Source organism: Mustela nivalis (genome assembly GCF_964662115.1).
Source record: "Mustela nivalis genome assembly, chromosome: X".
In the NCBI taxonomy this organism is placed as follows: domain Eukaryota; kingdom Metazoa; phylum Chordata; class Mammalia; order Carnivora; family Mustelidae; genus Mustela; species Mustela nivalis.
Window position 1 is genome coordinate 32,377,434 of NC_139040.1, and position 11,794 is coordinate 32,389,227.

The window sequence follows — 11,794 nt, forward strand, 5'->3', positions numbered from 1 at the left end:
ATTTTTTTGGGTGCCTGGGTGGCTCAGTTGGTTAAGCGACTGCCTTCAGCTCAGGTCATGATCCTGGAGTCCTGGGATTGAGTCCTGCATCAGGCTCCCAGCTCCACAGGGAGTCTGCTTCTCCCTCTGAGCTTCTTCTCGCTCATACTCTCCCCTCACTGTCTCTCTCTCTCAAATAAATAAAATATTTTTTTTAAAAAGAGTCTATTTTTTAATTATTTGCAGGTTTTTTGGTTCCACATAGAAGTGAAATCATATGATATTTGTCTTTCCCTGACTTATTTCACTTAGCATAATACCTTCTAGGTCCATCCAAGTTATTGCAAACAGCAAGCTTTCATTCTTTTTTTATGGCTGAGTAATATTCCAGTGGTCTGTGTGTGTGCGCACACACAGATACCACATATTCCTTATCTATTAATCTACTGAGGGACACTTAGGTTGCTTCCATATTTTGGCTACTCTAAATAAAGCTGCAACAAACATAGGGGTGCATATATCCTTTGGAATTAGGGTTTTCATTCTCCTTGGGTAAATATCCAGTAGTTGAATGGTAGTGGAATGACTAGATCATATGGTATTTCTATGTTTAATTTTTTGAGGAACCTCTACACTATTTTCCATAGTGGTTGTACCAACATACATTCCCTCCAACAATGTACAAGGGTTTCTTTCCCCTTTTCTCTACATCCTTGCTAACACTTATGATTTGTTGTCTTTTTGATTTTAGCTACTCAGACAGGCATGAGATATCTCCTGGTGGTTTTGATTTGCATTTCCCTCATGATTAGTGACTGCTTCACCAAAATAAAAAGCTTCTACACAGAAAAGGAAGCCATTAACAAAACCAAGACACAACCTACTGAATGGGAGAAGACATTTACAAATAATATAGCCAATAAGGGGTTAATATCCAAAATGTATAAAAAAAAAACTTACATAACTCAACACAGGAAAAAGAAAATGAACAATCTACTTAAACAAATAGACTATTGACCTCAATAGACATTTTTCCAAAGGAAATATACAGATGACCAAAAGTCCCATTAAAGATGCCCAACATGCATGTACTTTAAAATTAATTTCCACAGTTTACATCAGTGACCTGGAAAGGTCCATGACCATGAATTTTTAAGAATTCTTCATTTAACTGCCCCACATATTAGTTGAAGATTAAAACCTGAAGAAGTAAAGAGATTTGTTCGAAATCAGAGCTGGCAGGTTGAGGAGCTCACAGGGGGATTTGGGTCCTGCCTCCCCACCTCCCCACATGCTCTCCTCTGTCCCTGCTCCAGCTGCAGGTTCACAGAGCTTAGGAACTGACACACGGTACATGAAGCCGGGGTCTGTGGAACCCTGACCGCTCACCATGTCAGCAGGAGAGACTTCTCAGGGTATGGTCCGTAGGAGGTGACAAACCTGTACCACCATTAGAAAACAGTCTCTTAGGACTCCTTGATCAGACTTGTAGAACGAGGGGGACCTGGGTGACTCAGTGGATTAAGCGTCTGCCTTTGGCTGAGGTTGTGATCCTGGGGTCCTGGGATGGAGCCCTGCATAGGGCTCCCTGCTCAGTGGGGAGTCTGCTTCTCCCCCTGCCCCTTCCCCCTCCTTGTGCTCTCTTGCCGACTCACTCTCTCAAACAAATCAATCTTTTAAAAACTTGTATAACATTCTAAATCACCTACATGTGTGTTACTGTTAAAATCACAGAATATATCATCATCATAAGCTACTCCTCTCTCGCTATTACTGTGAGCCTGCCCTGTGTCACAGACTAAAATAAGAACATAGAATTGGCATTCACAAGGGTAGCTTTCGTCTTAGAAAGAAATGACAAGCGAGTTCATGCTCCAGCAGACTACATTTCACAGGGGAAGTCAGCTTCATCCTTTTGATCCCATAGAAGATGACAGAAGCTCTTTTCCTCAGCAGTCCAGGGAAACAAACAGGATCACCTCAAATCTTCCCTACTTCTAAGGTTAAGGCAAGTATGATCAGGCTACTCTGACACCTTTAGAAGGCCTCAAGTTACTGAAAGAACACTGTCTTTCTTTGTCCAACCTTGGGCACTAAAAACCGAGCTATAATATTAACTAAAGTCTGATGTACACCTGATTTCTCCAAGACATCCATGGCATCAGGATAAACTGGATTAAAGCATTTTTTCCAGAAAGTCACACTTGTAAATATCAAGGGAATAAAACACAAGGTACAATTTACATTCCATGCCTATCAGGTGCATGAAATCAGCTCTGGTCGAATCACGGCCTCTTCTGGGCTGAGTTTGGAACTTACCAGATGGGTTAATAGTTCCATTCTCCCAGGCTCTTGATCTCTCACGATCATCATAACGAACCATTAGAGAGACTGAAGGTACATGGACATGGTGCTAACCAGATATGAACAGAGGAATTTCAGTGAGAGGCCGACTTTGACAAAGGAGCATATGTGCAGGACAGCACAGCATCGGAATACAACTGAGCGAACTTACTTACCTATCAGAAGTGTGGGGGCAGCGTCTGTTCCTGGTCTAACCTTGAACTCCGGGGTCCGCAGCACGCACTGTAGATCACACTCTTTGGTTTTCTTCTAAAACTGTGACCTGAAAAGGAAAGAAAGGATTTTTGATTACCCTTGCCATGGATACAAATCAACTTCTCTAAGTAAAGATTCTGCATGAAAAAGAGGAAAATATACCAGTCTTTTACTAGCCCTATAACAGAAACCCTTCCAGTCACCACACACCCGTGGGAGAAGTAAGTCCAGACCTAGAGATGCTCTGGGCTTTATACCCTGCAAGCCCTTTGTGATGTCATCCACTGTGACCATTTCATGACTTCACACTGTAGTTTGCTGGGATTCAGTGGCCAAAGATACTGATCAGCCCCTCTGCTTATTTAAGCCACTGTCCCTGAGGTTAATGAAATAAATATCCTGTTAGCCCCATATCCACAGATACAGAAATGTTCCCCACTCACTATTTAATGATTCCAGTGAGGGATGAATATCCTGGCAATAGGAGGGGACAGTTTGGATTTTGTACAGCACTGTCACACTAGTAGCTGTGAACAGTCTATATAAAACTGGACTGAGGGACGCCTGGGTGGCTTAGTCGGTTAAGCATCTGCCTTTGGCTCAGGTCATGATCCCAGTGTCCTGGGATCAAGTCCTGGATCGGGCTCCCTGCTCCGTGGGGAGTCTGCTTCTCCCTCTGCCTGCCACTCTGCCTGCCTGTGCTCTCTCTCTCTCTCTCTCTCTCTCTCACTCTAACAAATAAATAAAATAAAATCTTTATTAAAAAAAAAAACCCAAACATTTGTCTAAGGAGCTCCCGAGGCCCATGGATAAGCTCAGCTATTTGGTTAGTAAACAATGGACTGTGAAAATACATTGGCTGATGTTTTTTTCATTGACTAATGCAATCCTTGCTCCATTACTTTTGAAAAGAAAACATCTTCATGACTACGGATGTGTTTCGAGGGAGAACTGAAGTCACCCCTGCCCACACCTGCATTGTCCCCTCAAGACCACCTGCTGTCTGGCTGCTCCCAGCCTTGCCCAGGCTCTGATGTCGCCTTAGGGTGGGGACCAGCTTGACTTGCAAACCTCCAAACACTGTTGTGTTTTGACATTAAGAAAGGGAAGGTCTGTATACTCCAGTTCCTTTCTCAGCCCCAAGTCAGGACCATTCAGAGCTGGGGCTGATTTGCTCCTGTTTTGCCTCTGCTCAGGTCATTAAGAATTAGCTCACTTCAGCACCCTAGCTCCTGGCCTCTGGTATAGCCACTTCCAGCCGCAAGAACTTGGTACAGAGCTGCCTGAAACCAGTGCCTGATTGATTTAAATCCCAACCAGGGATGTTTCCTGGGGAAGTTGGCTATAAAGACTACATGTGTTGGAATATGGCTTAGACCATGATGGATTTCCATCTTTACTATTCTTTTCAATATTTTTCAATTTTAAAAAAGATTTTATTTATTCGAGAAAGAGAGGGGGAGAACAAAATGTGGGGGTGGGGGAGGCAGAGGAAGAGGGAGAAGTCAGCCAGGTGCCCCTACATCTTTACTATTCTTGGTCAATGTCCCTTACTGACTACTTAAATTGTAAATTAGGTATTTCCCCCCCACAAATTCTTAGGATCTTCGCGAGTGAAAACAGTAGGCACTCTTGATCCATCTACTGGCACTATTATGTCCCAGGAAAAACAACAGGGAAGCGAAGGGACATCCACACCCCTTCAGTAGGACAGTTCCGTGATCATAACTACTTTTTGAGGGACACTTCTGGTCACTTTGAATGCTAGGAACCCTTGACATTACCCTGAGCAGGACACTGTGCGGGAGAGGGGGTCAGAAGGGCTTGGATTATGGTAATGGGTTTTTCTTCTTCATGCCCCAAGAATTCCCCCTTGGGGTGTCTCTTAACCCACTGGAGCCAATTTGGATTGTAAGATTGATTGACTGATTTTTTAAGATTTTAATTATCTACTTGACAGAGAGAGACAGCAAGAGAGGGAACACAAGCAGGGGGAGTGGGAGAGGGAGAAGCAGACTTCACACTGAGCAGGGAGCCCGATGTAGGGCTTGATCCCAAGACCCTGGGATCATGACCCGAGCTGAAGGCAGACGCTTAACAACTGAGCCACTCAGGGGCCCAGGATTGCAAGATTTAAAGAAGAGAGGACATCTTCTGCAATAACGCATGGCCTCAGTACTCCTTAGTAGATGAGGCAAAAATGGTCCATGAATGTGTCCTTAACCTTCAGTTCTATTTCTGTCGAGAGATCCTGTACAGGCCTCCCTCTTTCTCCTGAGTTACTCCTCTCCTCTTTGTTTGCTTCTTTTATGTGTCAGATCTGGAATACCTCTTGAAAGGACTGAATGAATGGAGTCTGACACTTGTTGAGTGGGGGAGGTTTTCTCCCTCATTCATTTCCCGGGTTAATGGCTATGACCACTGGAGCCGATGGTCTGGCTAGTCCAGCTCAGGATGGGACTTAACCCAAGCAGCTGCTGAAACTCTTTTTCATCTAGGGGAGGTTCTCTGTCTTCTCTGGGCTGGCCTGGACTGCCTAGTCTCCATTTTTGTTGGTGGAAATAAAACCTATCTGCTCCTCTGTCTGAGCTGACCAGCTTTAGGACTGGGAGTCCTCTTTCTTCTGTCCGGGGTTGTGGCTGCTGGAGGCACCTCAGCTCTTCTGCAAAGCCTCCCCCACACCCCCTACCAGCCCCTACCGGCCCCGCTGCCCCCAGCCCCCCCACCCCCGCAGTTTCAGCACCAAGGTCAGTGGAGCTTGTGAAACCCTCGGTCATCATTGGTACCTGCTAACAAAGACTGTAGAGCACCAATCCCTGGACTTGAACCGTCCTCTTCAGATTTCCCCACAGGTAAAAAGTGACAGTGGGGCACAAATGGCTTGACTTTTAGTTGCCCCAGGTGCAACATATTCAGTATTTAAGCCAATTTAAGTTTGTTAGTTTAATTAAGGTAAGTGCGTCTTTAGAGTTACCAGCATTAAACAGAAAACTTTTATTCTAACAAGGTTTAGTGATGGTCAAATAAGCTCATGTCATCGCGGTTCAAATTTGCCAGCAAAGGGACGCCTGGGTGGCTCAGTCGGTTAAGCATCTGCCTTTGGTTCAGGTCATAATCCTGGGGTCCTGCGATCATGTCCTGTGTGGGACTCCTTGCTTGGGGAGCCTGCTTCTCCCTCTCCCCCCATCCCCACTTGTGCGTGCTCTCGCTCTCTCTCAAATAAATAGATGAAATTTTAAAAAATGATGGCTAATTTTGTCTGTCTCAAAGTTTTCATGGCTATATGTTAAAAAAAGAGCAAAAACCAAGTAGATTGAATAAATAAAACAGTTAAAATGAATGGATTTTTAAAGTACAGTGGTATAAAATTCAAATTCTGCATTCCTCTCTGTTAAAAAGTCCAAGTTGTCTTGGATGGTTGGTCTGCTATCCATAAGAAAATGTAAATAAAGTTTTTTTTTGTCTCTTTTCTTTATCTGTGCAGAAAACCAGGGTGTCTATATTTTGTCTTTATCTGGTTTTTCATTATTTGAGAAAGTTAAAACTTCTCAAGGTTAAAGGAGTTAAGTTTTGCTAACAAGTTTAGCTTCCTGTAGAAGCTCTTATTGCCACCTTGGTTAAATGTAAATATTAACTTTATAATAATCTGTAATCCTACTTAGCATATGCTTTAAAACTTTGAGGGGTTTTAACAAACTTCCCTGAGACACGAATTGTAAACGAAGTCTTTTTGACTCCTCAGGCTTGTTTATTTGGTCTGTGAAGTTACTCCGGAAATGGAAGTGCGGCAAACAAATAATAAGCTGTGGTTGTATTTTTTGGATGACTGCCATAACTGTTATAGATGTGGTCTGAAATTTCCAAAGTTTTTATTTTATTTTATTTTTATTTTTAAAGATTTTATTCATTTATTTGACAGAGAGAAAGAGAGATCACAAGTAGGCAGAGAGGCAGGCAGAGAGAGCTAGGGGGAACCAGATTCCCTACTGAGCAGAGAGCCCAATGCGGGGCTTCTATCCCAGGACCCTGAGACCATGACCTGAGCCAAGGCAGAGGCTTTAACCCACTGAGCCACCCAGGTGCCCCTAAGATTTTATTTTTAAGTGATCTCTATATCCAATGTGGGGCTCAAACTCACAACCCTGAGATTATGAGTCACACACTCCACCCACTGAGCCATCTAGGCATCCTGAAATTCCTAAAGTTTTTTTTTTTTTTTTTTATGTTCTGGTATAAGTCTGTTCTATAAAGATTTTATTTTTTTTATTTATTTACTTGAGAGAGAGACAGTGAGAGAGAGCATGAATGAGGAGAAGGTCAGAGAGAGAAGCAGACTTCCCATGGAGCTGGGAGTCCGATGCGGGACTCGATCCCGGGACTCCAGGATCATGACCTGAGCTGAAGGCAGTCGTCCAACCAACTGAGCCACCCAGGCGTCCCGGGTATAAGTCTGTTCTAATTACTGAAGTGTTATGTGTCACAAAAATAACTGGGTTTTCTTGTCAGCCATATTATAATGAACTTTCGTATCATATATTTAACTGTGACCATTTTTTAAAAAGATTTTATCTACTTATTTAAGAGAGAGAGAGAGAGAATACGCGGGGCTCAATCCCAGGACCCCAAGATTATGACCTGAGCTGAAGGCGGACACTTAACCGACTGGCCACCCAGGTGCCCCAACTATGACTGTTTTTAAAAAATCTTTTGTCATTTATCGTTATTGTTCTGATGTCCTTGCAAAATGTGTTTTGTCCTCAAGGAGAGCCATGAAGAGGGCTTTTGACAAAGCCAAGTTTATGTCTTTTATTTTTTTAAGATTTTATTTATTTGAGAGAGAGAGAGAGATCACAAGTAGGCAGAGAGGCAGGCAGAGAGAGAGAGGAGGAAGCAGGCTCCCCGCTGAGCAGAGAGCCCGATGCGGGACTCGATCCCAGGACCCTGAGATCATGACCTGAGCCGAAAGCAGAGGCTTAACCCACTGAGCCACCCAGGCGCCCCTCTTTCTTTCTTTCTTTCTTTCTTTCTTTCTTTCTTTCTTTCTTTCTTTTTTTTTTTTAGGATTCTTGAATGAATTGTATACTATGTGAATTATATCTTCACATATCTGTTTTGTTTTATTTTCTTAAGATGTAGAAGGACTTTGGTAATAAAGACTTCATAGGGCAAATGGACATCTAAAAATAACTCAGTTTTTCTGATTTCCTAAAGGAATATTATCACATACATTTTTAGAAAAAAAAATTATTTATTTATTTGACAGACAGAAATCACAAGTAGGCAGAGAGGCAAGCAGAGAGAGGAGGAAGCCGGACTGAATGGGTTGAGGAAGATGAGTTTTTATGACTCTTACTTGAAACACTGTCGGTTTTCTAATGTTTGCTCTGCCAGATTAAGGCAACTTTCTCTTAAGCTATCCATGGTATGCAGAAATACGATAAAATATTCCTTTATAGACAAATTGAAGCATTTCGCTTTTCTCCCTACCTGAACCCTCTGAAATTCAGAAACTCTCAGTGAGGAATTTTCCTTTCGTGGCAATTACATCTGCATAAGTGCAATGAGAAGCTGTTCTCTCTGTAACAGGACACCACTGGAAAGACTGGCTATATTTACTAGGGCTTTGCCTGGAATGTCTCATTTGAGACACATGCCTAGACTCAGAGACGAGCAGACAGCTTTAGGGAATTAAAGTTGACTTTATGGAGATAGTAAAGCTCCTTGGAACTGCCAGCCTGGTCCCTTGCTTACAGGCATCCCAGTAGCTTCACTGGGTGAGTAAAGAATCTAATTTCCTGGCAGGTGCAGGGACCTTGGGATATTTTGGGGAACCTGAGAAAAGGAATTTGTCCAATCTATGAGTATTGCAGCCATGTCTGATCACAAGTATTTGGCTTGGCTTCTGGCCTCGAGAGGCTATTAAAAGGTCAATCTCGAGATTCCTTATAAAAAATTCCAGCAAAGCCAATTTTAAAAGATCTGTCTGGCCCATCACTATTCTTGTTGAGTTTCTGTAAATAATCAGGCCAAGCATGTTAAAGGCATACACTTAACCAACTGAGCCACCCAGGCGCCCCAACTGTGACCGTTCTTAAAAAATCTTTTGTCATTTATTGTTATTGTTCTGATGTCCTTGCAAAATGTATTTCTTCTTCAAGGAGAGGGACTTGTTTTTACATACAAATGATTCGTGATTTGGCTGTCTTGGATAAAAATAAGTGTGGTTATAGAGAGAAAATATGTTTCAGTAACACATCTTTGTAGATATTGGATTTTAATACTATTTATTATAAACTAGACTGATCCTGAATTCTTCTGGTTTCCTCAAATAGCTGGCTACGGCTCTCCAAATTCAGGTTTCCAGTCTTCTTCCATTCTCTTGAGTTAAAGTCTTTAAAAACTAAAACTGCCCTTTTTCCGAAAACCCTGAGAACTGATGCCAGACGGCCTGAAGTCAGCTTCAGAGAAATTGTCGCAAAATGCATGTATAAGAGTGCCTGGATGGCGGCACCTGGGTGGCTCAGTGGGTTAAAGCCTCTCCCTTCGGCTTGGGTCATGATCCCAGGGTCCTGGGATCGAGTCCCGCATCGGGCTCACTGCTCATTGGAGAGCCTGCTTCCTCCTCTCTCTGTGCCTGCCTCTCTGCCTACTTGTGATCTCTGTCTGTCAAATAAATAAAAAAAATCTTAATAAAGTTAAAAAAAAAAAAAAAAGAGTGCCTGGATGGCTCAGTGGGTTAAGCATCTGCCTTTGGGTCGGGTCATAATCTCAGAGTCCTTTGGCTTGGGTCATGGTCCTGGGGTCCTGGGATCGAGCTCCACATCAGGCTCCTTGCTCTGCCTGCTTCTCCCTCTCCCACTCCCCCGGCTTCTGTTCCCTCTCTCGCTGTGTCTCTCTCTGTCAAGTAAATAAATAAAATCTTTTTAAAAAATGTGACACGGTTGCTAAAAGGTATGAAAGCTCAAATTGGTGCTTTTAATGATTGGTTAAGCTTCACTGGATCGGAGGAGGATTTTTGTCAGCTGTCAAGGATCTTTTTATTGGGCTTTTTCTCATAATAATATTAATCTTATTTTGTTTCCTCCGCCAACTTTCTGCCTGCTGCTGAGACTCCTTCACTGCCATAACTTCAGGCCAACTGCTGATCATTTGGCTGCCTCTGCCTTTCATAACTCCTACACCCCCGCTGACTGATGCCAACACACATGTAGGGACAGCTCTACACCCCTATTCAGCAGAAAGAAGTTACAGAAGATAAGTCCTTCCACCCTCGGCAACCTTAAAGATTTAAGGGTCAAAATTGCTCAGGTGGGGAAATGAGGAGAACAAAAGCAAGAGAAATGTAGCTTAAATTAATTCTTACAACTTGCAGCCCCCTGATAAATACCTGAGACATTCAGAGAATGACCTTTTTTAAGGAACTCATGGCTGCCTTAATGTGGATTTTTTTTTAATGTTAAAGAAGTTTTTATTTATTTATTTTAGAGAGGGAGCGAGCATGAGTACAAGTAGGGGGAGGAGAAGAGGGAAGAGGGACAATCAGACTCTATACTGAGCACGGATCTCGATGCGAGACTGGATCCCCCAACCCTGAGATCATGACCTTAGCAGAAATTAAGAGTAGGAGGATTAACCAACTGTGCCATCCAGGCGCCCCATGTTGGTGTTTTATTAGAAACTAAATACAACCGTATCTTGACCATAGCCAGACCTCCAAGGTCTTGTAAATGTCAATTTCAACATAGAGAAATTCCTTAGAAACTGATGTTATCTCTACCCCCCCCCCCCACACACACACTTAGAAGTTTATAATCAGTCACTCCTCACAATCACAGTGCAGCTCTTTCTGCTCAGGAGTCCTATCCCTATGTTATAATAAAAATACTTTTTGTACCATAAAACATCTCAAGAATTTTTCCTGACCACTGGACTTGGTGACCCTGCATCCTGTAGACAAATTTTGATTTTCAAATTCAATACTCAGTGCATCAAAGTCACTCTTCCCTGCATCTCCTTTTTTTTTTTTTTTTTTAAGATTCTATTTATTTATTTGACAGAGATCACAAGCAGGCAGAGAGAGAGGAGAAAGCAGGCTCCCCTCAGAGCAGAGAGCCTGATTTGGGGCTCGATCCCAGGACCCTGGGATCATGACCTAGCTGAAAGCAGAGGCTTTAACCCACTGAGCCACCCAGGCGCCCTCCCTGCATCTCCTTTAATTCCATAATTCTCTCTGGCCTTCTGGGACACAAATCCTGGCCCCCTGCAGCTTAGCTGCACCCTTGTGGGTGGGGGGGTTGGTTAAAGAGGCTAGTCTGGAAGACTGTGCCTGAAACCTGCATGCCCACCTATTGTGCTTTCAGAATGCTGTTGTCTGAATGTATCCCACTGTGATTTCAGGACAAATATGAACACATGTAGTCATACATGGTGGTGGTCAAAGGAATCTGCTTCAATGTCAAATCAAAGTTTTTCTCAGATGAAGACTTTTGTTTTCCCATCAAAGGCAGACTATTCCTGGGGCACCTGGGTGGCTTAGTGGGTTAAAGCCTCTGCCTTCGACTCAGGTCATGATCCCGGGATCCTGGGATCAAGCTCCGCATTGGGCTTTCTGCTCAGCAGGGAGTCTGCTTCTCTGCCTGCCTCTCTGCCTACTTGTGATCTCTCTGTCAAATAAATAAATTTAAAACAAACAAACAAACAAACAAACCAAAAACTAAGTCTTAAAAAAAAAAGAAAGCAAACTATTCCAAAAGTTTAAAGTGTTCCTTGCATCTTGAAATACAGGAGGCTTTGTTATTATTCCATCCAAGCACCAGGAGCCTGGTGAACTTGGGTTCTGTACATCTTGATTCCAAGCTCAGACAAGCAAGTAGCTACGCGCAATTTGGCCACTAGATGGCAGGAGTGTCCAAGGTTAGCATCACAAGAAACTGCCTCAGAACACCCCCAAGTGGTCACTCTGGCAAGCCGCAGGCAAAGCAAGAGGAATTTTACCAAGTTTTGGTGAAAGGAATTCTTCATGCATGGGTCTTCCCAAGTCTATCCTTATCTTGAGAATGACGTTAGCAAGTGTAATTCTGATCTACATGGTTTCCACATTAATAAGTCTATCCTGTTTACATCCTGTCTCCACGTTTAAGGACCACTCTAAGGAAAATCACTCTAATCAGCAAATGAAATCAGAGATTTTAAAAAAAATGGAAATATAGGGCAAAGACAGAGGCTCCACTTTTGTGGGAAAAATATCTTTCAAAGA

The 11,794-nt window shown here is 43.0% G+C and overlaps 1 long non-coding RNA gene across 1 annotated transcript; it reads right to left on the reverse strand.

Annotated features, from left to right (window-relative positions):
• Positions 1–2,289: 2,289 nt before the first annotated feature.
• Positions 2,290–2,782, reverse strand: LOC309855667. The gene is made up of 3 exons (XR_014306931.1): positions 2,701–2,782; positions 2,499–2,605; positions 2,290–2,392 (listed from the first exon to the last, which is right to left on the reverse strand). It is a non-coding gene; the product is annotated as an uncharacterized lncRNA (long non-coding RNA).
• Positions 2,783–11,794: the final 9,012 nt, after the last annotated feature.